Source organism: Bacillus rossius, chromosome 3 (assembly GCF_032445375.1).
Source record: "Bacillus rossius redtenbacheri isolate Brsri chromosome 3, Brsri_v3, whole genome shotgun sequence".
Classification (NCBI taxonomy): Eukaryota; Metazoa; Arthropoda; class Insecta; order Phasmatodea; family Bacillidae; genus Bacillus; species Bacillus rossius.
The window spans coordinates 32,536,995-32,551,301 of NC_086332.1; the positions used below are offsets into that span (position 1 = coordinate 32,536,995).

Below are 14,307 nucleotides of genomic sequence, written 5' to 3' on the forward strand. Positions count from 1 at the left end.
TAAAAAAGGCGTAAAAATACGTGAAATAAAAAACCATATAAAACTAGAGACCAGCAACAAAAATAAATTACAAGTAAAAATGTGGCCCTGCCTGCGCAGTGGAAGCGTGCTGGGCCCATAACCCAGAGGTCCGTGGATCGTAACCACGCTCTGCTACCAACGGTTGTAACCCTTCTTCCTCCTTAATTGGAAGAGGGGTTGCGTCCCCGACTCACTCTGGGCGCGAAGGGAAAAAATAAATATTAAAACCAGGCATAAAAAGCTAAACAATATAAATCCCCCACACCACTGCCCAGGGGTCAGGCCAAAAAATTTAAAGGATATAATAGTAGAGTAACCATTAAACAAACAAGAGGCAAGACTTTGGACGTATGTTATTAAAAAATAGAAATTTGCAAAAATAATTTTTACTATACATAACCATACAAGCTTAGTTACAAAAGCTGACGTTAATAATGGCAGCATCTTATCCCCATTTGCGATACTAACAATAACCTTTAAAAAATCGTAAAAATATAAATACTGATAACAACAAGTATAAAAATATATAAGGGCGTGAGGCGTGGCCACTATAAAATATCAAAATTTACTGACTGCCCTAATACCAAAAATCAAACAAGACAATCAATACAAATATATAAAAAATCTACAAAAATAATACTGAAGTACAAACAAATTATTTAAATAAAGTTCTTAAACTCTCAATCAACGGTGTAGTCTTTCTTCAGATGTTCGTTGCTAAAGACTTGCCAAAAAAACAAAGTTAATATCCTAGGCGTGCGCTGGCTTCCTGACCTTCCTCACCAACTCCAGAGTCTAATGCCACGCCGGGCCATTGGTACGAATTCACAAAGGCGTGAACGATGATCAAAAAAAAATTATCTTATTTTTAAGGGAAATGTAGCAAAAACTCTTCACGTAACATAACTATGTTACCACAGAAGTATTTATCATATACTTCAAACAAAGTCTTACTTCTTTATTAACTTGCCAATGATTTTATAAAAACGTAGAATGGCCGCACCAACCAACATCAGGCTGCGCATGTAGTCCAATACCGATCGCATACATTTAATAATACTGCACAAGCTGATATATTAGCTAAATGCAACTTTAAGTATGCAAATTCCGAAGACAAAGTCTCAAAAGCAAATTGCAAAATGTTCGTTTCTTCCAAACTTATACTTTTATTACAAATACAGGCAAACGGGCGACCTTTTTTTAAGAAAATCCCACACTGGAACAACGTGTGAAAACAAATGGGCCTCTTCACCAAACTGGCTAATAAAAGTTCCGTCCAAATAAAATTTAGTATGGGAAAATACACAGTTCACTAGGTTTGCCAAAAACCACTGCAGTACCACGAGGGTAAAAATCAAAATTGCGGCCTCTCTTTACCTTGATAAGTTCAGTATCACAGGGCAATCCATTGCCCTGTCACCCAGCGTGGAGCCTCCAGCCCAATACTCTTCGTGGCCCGTTGCCGTCCGGCACACCAGTCCGCGCCGTCACATGGCTCTGTCCTCGACGGTCGCTCGGCACACTCTCCCAGCTGATTTTTTCTTCACGGCAAGCCGAATGTCTGACGTCTTCAGCCAACCGCCGGGCGCTCACCAAGTGGTATTTACGTGAAACACAATCGATATTCTTAAACTCATAATCGATAGCTACCAAACGGCGTATAACTAATTAACAGAAACAAATATAATTAAAAAAATTTACAGATAAATTAACATTAATTAAAAAAGGCGTAAAAATACGTGAAATAAAAAACCATATAAAACTAGAGACCAGCAACAAAAATAAATTACAAGTAAAAATGTGGCCCTGCCGGCCACAACTTTAAAAAATGGTTTCTACATGAACTTATAAACAAAATGCGCACTTTACCACATATAATTGGACCATCAAGAAATGACTTAAATCTTTGCTATATCTCCACAAACATTTCTTTACTGCGCAGCTTATCTTCCAAGATGGCGTTTACAGCGTTGCCACTTGCTCGAGCGATAACTGCTGCGGAGTAAAAGAGGGAGGCAGGAGTGGGTTGTTATCTCACTTTGCCCTTCAACTCGGGAGGATTAGCGTTCCAGGCTTGAAAGTAAATTCATGAGGCATTTCGCAGCATTTTCCCGAGGGATTTCATCAGTGCCAGAGATTTCCAGGTTGGGCGCGAACTGGTAGATCAAAAATATTTCTATTTTTTCTTTTCTTCCAGAAACTACATTGCGAGTGGCAGAAGAATAAGTGAATGTAACGCTTCCGTAAGATTTTTTAGCGGCCACGTATTAAGAAGACACTATATATACCACCAAAGCCTTATAAAAATGTAAACAAACGCCTTGCCATGGTCGCAAGGTTTTAAATATTTTTAGTAATTTTTTCAGGTGCTTTGGTTTACTTTACGCCTAAATAAAACAGTTCTACAGTAATTGCAATACGTGTTTTAAGTGTTTTAAATAATGGAGGTATTGTGTTATTATAAGTGCCTTGATTCGTTAGTGGATTGCTATAAACATGTTGTTTTAGGAGAATGTGTACGTTCAGTACGTAGATACAATATATTATAATTTATGTTTTCATTTAAGCTTCATATACCATGAAGATATAGATAAATTTAAATTATTTATTAGCTTAATATCTTGACAAGTCAGCTATGGAAGTTTTTCTAAACGCATAGGCTAATACTTTGAGTTTATTCCTTTTTTTAATTTTTCTATTAGCTAAGATATTCAGACCTTTGTGATAGCATACAATTTTTACTTAAATAAAAGTTAACACATATTATTAAAGGAAATAGTACGCGTTGTTTACAATAAAATTTTAGTGAATTATTACTTAAAAAGGGGCTGCACATGTATCACGGTTGAACACATATATTTTCAGGCATTTCTGACGTATACAGAAATAAAGAAGAATGAACAAATTCGAATATCTTATTCGCCAACTGCCAGCACCTTTATTCATCAAACTGACGATGTTATCGAAGTAGGTGTTCGCAAGATTTTTCTTCTTTTCGCACTTTTTAATTACTTCGCCGCCGAGCCGGCAGCAGAAGGATCAAGAGAAGGAAATGCGAGAATCAAGATTTTTTTACTCTCTCAGATAATCTCGCTGGGAATAGTTTTATTAATATAATTCTGCCTTTCTGGCTTTCCCAAGTATAAAGACAGCACAAAAGAATCCAGAATTGTTTAATAATTATTTCGTGTAGACTGCTGACATAGAGTTTTATAATGGTTCTTAAAAAAATTGCTTTCTGTGTCTCGTTGACACATAAAAAAATATATTATATTTCCAACGGAGGGAGTAATTATTCATGCAAGCGAAACAAAGTGACAAGGTGACTTCCAATTAGGCTCTGTGAATACTACGGTTAAGTCCAAGAAATACGTTATTTTATTTGGTATTGTGATCCTACCATTATTATTACTGTCCGTAAACGGAACTCACAAATTAGTATTATTTTTATTAATGAAGATGGGTTATGATCGAAAGTTTGTTCAAAGTGTGCAGAACTCCGTGGAATGAAACACTATCCCGAAATCTAAGTTTAATTTTAAAAAAAAATCCACTTCGGTATTCTGCAAAAATGCCTTTTCTAAAATCATCTTTCAAGGACGAATTATACTCCCCCCCCCCCCAAAAAAAAAACCCAACATCATTTAAGAAATGAGCCAGGTGTAAAGTCGATTTTATGAACTCTTACCTACTTAATTTCTACAAAGAATTACCTCTACAAATATTTCGATTCCTGACAAAATGTTTGATAATTATACCTATATTATAAATAAGTATTTAGTTATTTAATCGAATATTAATGTTATTATGAAAAATTATTTTCGTGCAACCTGAATTAGTTAGGTTACATAAAAATCTTTAGCGAGATATTCCAAATAACTCACACCTATTGCAAAATAATTTCATAAAACCTTCCTTCTGCATATTTGGTATATTTCATTCAGAAAACAGAAGTAAATATTATTATTCTGCGGGGAGAATTTTTTTCACTGTGGGGATCATCATTAGTTTTATTTTAAGTATTTATTCGCATTTTTAAAACATTTGAATTAGATAGTTTGCTAAAACAATTTATCTAGTTAGTACGTATTTAACGTTTACACATTAATTCGTTTTCTTGCATACAATTCTAATTGTATTTTAAAGACTAATATATCATTTGCTGTGGCATATTTTCTTCAGTATGTTTTGTATAGCTACCTGATTGCATACATAATAATGTAAGGCCTACTTATGCATTTGACAGCTGCTTTTTACGGCCAATAAGAGGCAGAAAACTGTACTAATTGGGACACACATTTGTTTGATCTATCACACCACTACTGCGATTCCAAGTGAAATTACAGACTGAATAAGCCAGAAAGTTAATTCAATGAAGATTAGGACGTGGTCATCGCGAAGTGGACACTTAGTATGCGAAGTTATTCTAAGGGTTTTTACGGTTTCCTCCTCCATTGTTATTTCACCGAGGTTTAAACCCACTCTTTCTCACCTTATCTAAGTTGCTTTTTATTCCAGGAAAATCTTTCTCCCGAGCAAAAACAAAGCCACACTTATTGCTTTTTTGCACCACATTTAGACTGCCTTGTTTATTTGTACTTTCTTAAATTTTACTGGAAGAAAATTTGGAGAACTTATTTTCCACTGAATAGTAAAAACTCATTTATTCGTGCCAGATCTCAGTTAAATTAGCTCAACGACATAATTAAATAATCAGAAAATGACATATAATATAAGCACACTATTAAATCCGTTTCGAATTTTTTGTAAACCGTATTAACATTATCTAAAACTTTTGTCTGAAACAATTTTTCATACGACCAACCAAGGTATGGAAAATAACAGGGGTTGAAAGACAAAAAATTTATAACTCCCTGAATATTCACACTATTAAATCCGTTCAAAATGTTTGTAAACAGCATATATAATATATAAAACTTTGACCTGAAACAGTTTTTATACAAACAACCATAACTGCAGGGGGTGGAAAAAAAGTGTTGGAAAAAATTCATAACTCCCTTAGAAAGGACACAATCGAATCAATTCAAATAGTTTGTAAATCTTATCATTTTTATTTAAAACATTTTTCTGAAACAATTTTGATAATATGAGCAATTGCTGCAGGGGGTTGAAAAAATGTTAGAATTTAAAAAAAAATCATGATTTCAGTACCATGTACACTATCAAATTCGTTATAATTTACTGTAAAACCTTTAAATATTATCTACATATTTTGTCGGAAATAATTTTTATACGACCTGCAATGCCTGCACGGGGTGGAATAAACAGGTGTCGAATGAAAAAAAAATCATAACTCCCGTAGTAAGAACACTATCAAATCCGTTATAATTGTTTGTAATTCTTTTAATTTTTATCTTAAACTTTTGCCTGAAACAATTTTTGATAATACAATGCGGTTGGAATAAGAAAATAAATAGAACTTCTCTACCATATACACTATCGAATACATTCTTAGTTTTGTTTAACTTTCTAAATATTGTCTGTAACTACTGTTAAAATAAATTTTTATCTAACCAAACATTACTGCAAAGGGTGGAAATAACAAGGTTTGAAAGTAAAAAAATTAACATTACTCTTTTTTAATAGATGTACTATCAAATACATGATCATTTATTGGATGAATACTAAACTTTATTTAAAACTTTGGCTGAAACAATTTTCGAAAAAACGAATAACTACCGTAAAAATATAAGTTGAAATTAATGGAATTCAAAACCTTCTAAATATCAAATTCGTTCGAATTTTTTTCAAACCATCTTAATAGTATCTTAAACCTTGGTGCAATTCAAATTTTTTAACGACCACGTTATTAGTGCAAGGCATGAAATAAAGTGTTTGAAGGTCAAAAAAGTTAAATAATTACCTTAGTTGGCATATCATATTAAATATTGCTCTAAGCTATTCATTGCCAGATACACAGAGCTACAAATATTCCTCATATTTTCGCTGCACGGAAAATGAGCAAACATTTAATCGATCATTTTGTAATATTGGAGAACATAAATATGTTATGTACATTAAATTCTTGAAAAGTTCCAGAAGTTCATAGAAGTTGCCAAAATATTTTTAGAATAAATAGGTGCTTCGAAATCTACCTACGCCTGTAGGCCATGCTGAAAGGTATTTTTTTCATTGAAAACGCGTAAAATATAGCGATGTTGTTACACTATGCACCATAACACTCTGCAACTACTTTAAAATGAGTACAATTTGCTACCGGATCTACATAGTGCATTTAAACTAATTCAAACTCTTGGAATCAACTTGTTAAAATAAATATATAACTCTCCACAGAATTAAAAAATTAACTTAAGCAATTGACAAAACATTTAGTATCATATTCTGACTAAGAATATTATCATATTATAACTAAGAAAAATAATAAAAACTGTTCAAAATAAACTAATTTGAATTGTAAGACTAAGCCACGTCGAAGTCGAATATCGTACCGACGTTTCGCTCTGAAATGCAGCAAGCATCTTCAGGGTTGGGCAAAGTTGATTTATGAACCCTGAATAAACCTGCTACAATGCAGAGCGAAACTCAGTAAAACAAACCACTTCCACCTCGAAAGTCGAGGTATTTTATCATTCAACAGCCTGCAATCTACTTAAAAGAGTTCGGAAGTGATAATGCAAAACTGAAAAAAAAAGCAATTACGAAAAATATCAATAAGTTCAGTGTTAAAAATAATTAGAATAATAAAGTATTTCTTATATTCAGCCATAGTTTGAAATATTTTATGCATCAAAAATAAAATAAAAATGATTATGATTTTTTAAATTTTGATTTCAACATTATTTTGCTTGCGGGATGCAAATACAGAGTGAGTCAGACTCCGGCCGCCAAACGTAGCTGGACGTTCATCATGAAAAAAATAAAACATAACACTGCTTAAGGTCTAAAGTGTTTCCAAAACTGGTATTCGCCTTTGAAGTTAAAGCCGAACAACTTTTTTTTATTGCAAATAATAGCGGAATTATTAAAATGCGTCTGGATAGTGTTTAATTGAAAAAATGTTCTTCTACCAACGCGAAACTATCACTTTCGTAAAATATATTTAAGACAGCGACAACTATTGCTGTGGTGTTAGAAAATCAGTTTAATTAAACATTCTTCAGATTTTCAGTGTTCTATCATAAGTACTTTCTCAATTATATGCAATAAACCAGCTGTTCAGCTCCAACTTCAAAAGTCTTGGGAAGCACATTGGACCATAAGTTGGTGTTTTAGACTTTTTTTTTTTGTTGGACATGCAGCCGAAATTCGCCTGTGGAACCCTGACCAATTCTGTAAAAGTTTTTTGTCCGCTGTCGATGAAGCGAATGCCAGTGCAGTGTGGTGGGTTGGCGGGGACCCGCACTGACCTCGGAGCGAGCCCCCGGAGCTAGCGGCCGCTGCCCCGGCGCTGTGACGGCGCCGCCCCGACCGGCATGCCTGCCGCCTGCGGTCTGCTCTCCGTCGCCAGCCGCGGGCCCCTGCGCAGTCCGCCGCCCGCCCAGCAGACTGCCGCGGCCCGCCCGTTCGCGCCTCCCGCCGGCCCGGCCCCTCGGCCGCGCTCGGCCCTCTCCGCCGGCGCTCGGCCCTCTCCGCCAGAGCTCGGCTGCGTCGCTGCGCGGGACGCCAAGCGCAAGACACGAGTCTAACAAAAATTATCAAGTGCATGCTCCCTCAGAGCCTACTCACGATAGCGGAGTACTAAGGCACAACCCCGATATTTTAGATATTGCATTAAATAAGAGAGTTCAAACGGGATTCGAACTCAGAGTCTTTCACGAAATGTCGTCTGACCACTTTCCAGTACATCTACTATTCGATGACGTGGACACTGACATCAGTCCTCCGAGAAAAATTAAAGACTACAAGAAAGCCGACTGGAGAGGCTTTCAGACGTATTTAGTCGATAATTTGCCTGCAGCCGATGCTGCCAACTTCGAAACGAAAGATAACATCGAATCAGCAGTCACTGAACTTACAGTTAAAATTCAAACTGCAATTAACTCGTGCATCCCAGAAAAGGTGGTTAGATTTAAGAAAGATGAACTGCCGGTGTATATTAGGGATTTAATTTCTCAGAAAAATAGATTAAGGCGCGAATATACTCGACGTAGGCAGCGCGACATTAAAGCGAGAATTAATGAATTACAGAAAATAATTTCCGATGAAATAACTCTTTGGAGGAGCAGCCAATGGGAGACGAAAGTCTCTCAGCTACAGGTGCAAGATGGTAGCACCTGGAGTATGACAAAGCGATTCCTTCATAAGATAGATAAAATACCTCCGCTACAAACTCGCACTGGGTTCGCTTTTACACCGACAGACAAGGCACAAGCCTTCACGAATACCCTTGAATTAGCCTTTCAACCTAATATCGAACCCTGTGACCCGCAATTTAATGCCGGAATATACAGAGACCTTACAATTAAACTTAATCAGCCTTTAACTTCAAAACCTTACTTAACTCAATCTCAGGAAGTTAAACAGGCTATCAGGCGTATGAAACCACGTAAGGCACCGGGAAACGATGGCATTCAGAAACTGCCCGACGAAATTTTGGAATACCTAGATCAATTAATAAATGGAATACTTAAACTACAGTATTTTCCATTGCAGTGGAAAGAAGCGAATGTGATAGTCTTTCACAAATCCGGAAAAGATAAGACACTGCCCCAAAATTATAGGCCCATTAGTCTGCTGAGTACATTGTCAAAAGTAGCCGAATGCATAATTCTGCAGCGACTAAATGCTCACATTAAAGAAAATAACGTACTGCCGGACGAACAATTTGGTTTTCGCAGCGCGCATTCAACAACGCATCAACTGGTCCGTATGACAGAACATATAATAACTGCGTTCAATCAGAATAGCTATAATCTCGCAGCGTTTTTGGACATAAAAAAAGCCTTTGATAGAGTACTTCATGAAGGCTTAATTTATAAATTATATAAAACTGGCTTCCCCGATTGTTATATTAAATTACTGGCCTCGTATTTAGAAAATTGATCGTTTAGAGTCACGACAGAAGGAGCACAGTCCGATTTAAAAATAATTAAAGCAGGAGTCCCACAAGGCAGCATTTTGGGGCCGGTTTTATTCAATATTTATATCCATGATATGCCTAAGCCCACACACCGATCAGTTCAGTTTGGCTGCTACGCGGACGATACGGTGTTGTTTAGCAGATCTAGTATTCTAGAACTCGCAGCAGACAGATTGCAAACCGCGTTAAATTCAATAGAACAGTGGTGCACAAAATGGCGAATTAAGGTAAACCCTACTAAATCAGAAGCTATAGTTTTTACGCGTAAACATCTCCCGCCACTCGAAGATAGACCACGACTAACACTTTTCAATGAGCAAATTCCCCACAAAAATGTTGTTAAATATTTAGGCGTGCACATGGATAGGAAACTACTATGGCGCGATTACATAGAGGCGAAAAGAAAAACAGCTTTCACTAGGCTCATGGCCCTCTACCCCGTCATGAGCAGACGTTTAGGTAGCTCTGTTAAAAACGGAATAATAATTTATAACGCACTAATAAAACCAATAATCACGTATGCAGCGCCGGTGTGGGCAACAGCAGCGGAATCTCACTTAATCAAGCTGCAGAGAATTCAGAATAAGAGTATTCGTATTGCGACAGATGCGCCTGTGTATTGCCCCGTAAGGGCTATGCACAGAGAGCTCAAACTCGAACTTTTAAAACATTATTATTTCCGAACTGCGCAAAAATTCTATGATAAATGTGCCATAAGCAGAAACCCATATATTTCATCACTGGGCGAACAAGATCCAGAGTTGCATGGAAAATATAAAATGCCAAATTCAATCTTGGCTCACAGACCTCCGTAGTGTGCTGTGGCTGATGGCTGAGCGACCGGCCAATCAGTCTCCCGCGAGTTGAAACTTAAATTATAGACATTAATGAAATAATTTGCTAATTCAAAATGGTCCGAAGCACGCAGGTGTAGGTTTGACTCCCGGGAGTTCACTGCCTGTGCTGTTAGGGCTGACTCCCAATGTCCGATGGGCATGGCCCGCCTGGAAGGCTTCACCTCCAGTGCCGGTTGTGTTTCTGAAAGGCATGGGATTTTGAATTGCAAGCTTGCAACAAATACCAAAATGCGAATAGGTCTTGACTTAATTCACCTGTAACTTTATACACCAACAGTTCCTCTATATTTAACTAGTAGTATAGTAGTAGATATTAGAGATTTGTAAATTAGTAATAAGTCCTAGATACTAAGTAATAGTCATAAAAAATATATATTTCGAAATTAATAATTTAAAAAAAATAAAAATAAAAAAAATAATATTTATAGTTATTATTGTAGTTTTATCTTAAGCACTGCACGTCCATCCATGAGTTGGGTGTTTGCATATTTCGTAACGAAATGCCTAGTTTATAAGTCATTTATCTGTTTTCTGTCTTAGTTTCTTAGTTTTTTAGGTGCTGACTGGCGGCGGAGTGAGTGGTCAGTGCAACCACTCACCACCAGGGGCGCTTGCGTCCCTGGTCACTAAATCCAGTACTGGAAAATTAGTAAAGCGGACCACGAGTCCAAGTGCCCAACCCCCGCATGGTAGACTCTTTTCTACTCTGTCCAACACTTCATCCAGACCATCCTCTGTCTCCTGTAAATTCCTACACGTAATGCATGCCAATTTGCATCCCGCATGAATGTGCCCAGGGGTTTCCCTGTGTCTATGCAGGTTTTACCTGGGCCCAACCTATCTCTAGTTATAGTCTAGATTTAAGAGTGAGGGGAGTTAGTCATGGCGCCAATCGCTGCCATGGCTGGCCAATCCCCTCCTAGCACATGATGCATGCGACCCTCTCCTTGCATGGCTAATCCCAGCATGACTAGGCGTATAGGCTTCGGCCTGAGACGCACCTAGGTCCCTCCCTAACCCGGACCCCTCCAAAATACACTTAGTTTTAGTTAGGTTAGGAAAAAAAAAATCCTGAAAGATTATGTCAGAACATATAGTTTAAATATGTATAGATTTTTTTTCTCTGAGCGATAATGACCCAGAGTTACATCGGAAATATATTGGCTCGCAGACTTTCGTAGTGCGCTGTGACTGGCCGAGCGATCGGCCAATCGCGGCGCACTTTACATTTGTCGCGACCCTTGTGTCGCTGTTCCGGACTGGCGAGAAACCCTTTCTTGGACCCGAACTTACGTTTCAATACTCAAACACAACAACTCGAGCATTTTATTCGTGGGTTATCGCCAGTGTTAGCCCTGACTTCGTTGCTGCCAACTGTCTCTTGATTGCTTCAGATGAATTGTGATGCCCTTATGTATGTATTCACAATATAGATATTTTTGTAAATTGTACAGAAATATTCGTGTAAATTTACAATACTTATTTTTTAATTTTGTACATTCACATGAAAACAATTGTATCACTACAAAACAGTGTTCGCATTAATACTGTGTTCGGATTCTTACCCGGGCATTTATGCTTTGTAATGTCCCGGTACTTCCAATAATTAAGGTTATTCGTAAACCGTTCCTTGAATAGCATTCCAGTATTAACTGTGCACATTAACAGAGATAATAAAACCAAATATTAAGAAAAGCTTGAATTAAACATCAATTAACATGTATAATTATGCTCTAATATAGAAATAAATACTCAAATTTTAACTCGACAAACGTATTTAATATATGCAAAAATAACCATAGCTATGTGTTGTACAAATTTGCAATATCTTTCTTCTTCTGTTACAAGCTATTTCTTGGCAACTACTGGTTTCCAAAGGAATCTTTGGTTAACGCACAAAAACGTTTTTTGGGGGCAGTCGGCCATAGTTTTGTAGCCGAACTTCTTGAATATTCCTATTCTCGTCCTTCATTTTTTTTCTTTACAAAAAATATAGTTTTGTAATACCTCAGCATTCATATCGCGACCCTCAGAACTACCAATGCAACCAGGTGCTTAAGGCGTGGGAAAAGGAGGGGGGGGGATGTTTGTAGTCTGCGTCCCAAGGGTTTTGCAAGAGGGGCTAAGCGACACAAGTTATCAGTTAGGGGCTATTTAGTTCCAGGGGGCAGGCCCCCTGCTCCCTTCGGATCTACAGCCGTGATTGCAACCATAGTTCGTAGCACGACCCTGAGCTTGGAAACTTGTAGCGTTCCCAACCTCCACTGCGGGAATCTCAGAGGGAGATGGCTTACACACTAGAGCGAGTCTAGAATCCCTTCCTGTCCCCAAGCATCCGTCATCTTGGGCACTCTGCCGTGCCGCTGACAATGTAAACGCAGATTTACATACTAATGACCACATCGAAAGTTTGGCATGGCGTCGGAAGACCCGGTTTCTGTAAGGCCGCTTGGAAGGTCGTCGTCATCCTCAAGCTGTGGGATAAAGTGTAGACGCATATCTGTTGCATGAACTAGCTGCTAAGACCCACTTTATGGATGCGCAAAACATAATCGTTTAGTCACGAGAATGGGCTTTAGGCAACAGAAGCCTTGACTTAGAAGACGTGGGCACACTGTTATCAATTACAGTCACAGTTACGGGTTCTTTAACGAAACATTTAACTCAAAGAAGATTTCTTCGTAATTTTAAATAACTAAATAGTCGTAGAAACTCGTTGTATTTAGATTTCTGAGTCGTATGTGTCGTTCTAAACAAAGTTGGACAAAAGAATAGTGTTGTTTGTGTAGACTCAACCATTTTTTGAATTTTTTCTTAGTATGCCAGAAATTTCTACCACGGAATTCTCTGCGCTGTCTTTACATTTAACATATTACATCGGCATATTTTCTGTGTGTTTGTGTATTCATCTTGCATCGTCTGTTCTTCAGGTTTTCCCAATGACGACAGCGCAAACTAGCAGTGGATTATGTAAAAAAATCATTATTTAAATAAATTTTCCCCACTGCAAGAATAATTCAAAGTGTAACGAAGCACTTTACTGGGCTAGGATAAATAGAATTAAGGTGAGGTAACTATCATTCAGTTTATTACAACAAATACATTAAATATCAATAGCAGATAGATCCCACTAATAAGGATCCTCAAAATGATTCAGAGGGCCTGCTACCAATCTGAAGCACTCGTTTGACAGCCGCAAACTGTAACATGTAAGATGTGTATAAAAGTCAAGTGTAAAAGATCAAAGATGATTATAAACAAGGCACCACTTAAACATTGGTACTAACAAAGAATTCCAATAAAATAGTGAGAATGAATAAACAACTTGACTAGAAAATCTTTCAATATTTACAAAAGCTGCAGCTAAAATATTAGCCACAAATATTAATAATATTAGGACATTTAACTTAAAAATTCAATATCAATAGTGTCTACAAATGCCATAAACCAAAATATACCTCCGTTTTCACCCCCTAAAGGATGAATGTCGATAAATAGAAAAATAAAATAAGGAACTCTATATTCACGTTTTTCTTTAGTTGCTTACCTCTGATTTCAATAAATTCGGAATTTTTTTTTAAACCATACTTACCCTTTCGATAGCCCTTAGGAATTTTATTACACAAAATGGTGAAATTGTGGTTGGTAGTTTTTATGTGTTTATTATCGGTTCCCAATATCTTTTCTTGCGGTTGGTTGTCTTAGTAGACATAACTTCAAAGATAACATCAAATCGTTTACAATTAGTTTGCCTCCAAGGCATTCTCAATATAGCATAAGTTAGCATTCGAAGTTAATACACAATCTGAACTTGAACTCTGAAAATAATCATCCCAGAGGCGAAAGCCGCGCCCGATTCCAGGTGCTTAACACAACGTGGAAGTGTCCAGACGACGTTCACAAGAACTCACTCCGGGACAAGGAGTCGTGATGCACAGCGAGTAGACCAGGTGATGCTTCACGTCGCCACAGCGAGCTCCTCGGTGGTTGTCAGCTCGTCACCAGGTCAGGCCACCAACACACTTCCTGCACAGCTCGCAATTATAACTGGCAAAGTGCTCCAAGCAGTTCAGACTCGGGGCAGGAGTGATTCAACGACAAAGGTTCAAGTGGAGTCTTGCCCAGCAGTGACGAGATAATCATAGAACTGGTAGTTGAGTTGAAACTTCAAAGTCTGCTACGTGTATTACGTAAGTTATTGTAAATACAAACGTAAACTTCGTTCAAACTTCATGGGACTTAAGTATGTTAAAGTGCAGGGTTGTAGTAACCCAAAAATGAATAGAAGTATTTATTACGCCTAGGTAACCAAATCCCTTACGTCTCATACGTATCTAAAAGTTGTAACCATACCAATCTCTGGCAGCA

At 37.5% G+C, this 14,307-nt stretch overlaps 1 protein-coding gene across 2 annotated transcripts in view; it reads right to left on the reverse strand.

Moving 5' to 3' along the window:
* The window catches only part of LOC134530485 (sodium-dependent serotonin transporter), a 187,012-nt gene that overhangs the window by 137,021 nt on the left and 35,684 nt on the right, over positions 1-14,307 (reverse strand). The window contains exon 1 of one of the 2 annotated variants that reach the window (XM_063365330.1): positions 7,410-7,534. The exons of the other annotated variant lie outside the window; for it this stretch is intronic. The gene's annotated coding sequence lies outside the window, so the exon portion shown is untranslated. Of the gene's footprint in view, positions 1-7,409; positions 7,535-14,307 lie in introns of those variants that run through there. 2 annotated transcript variants of the gene reach the window in all.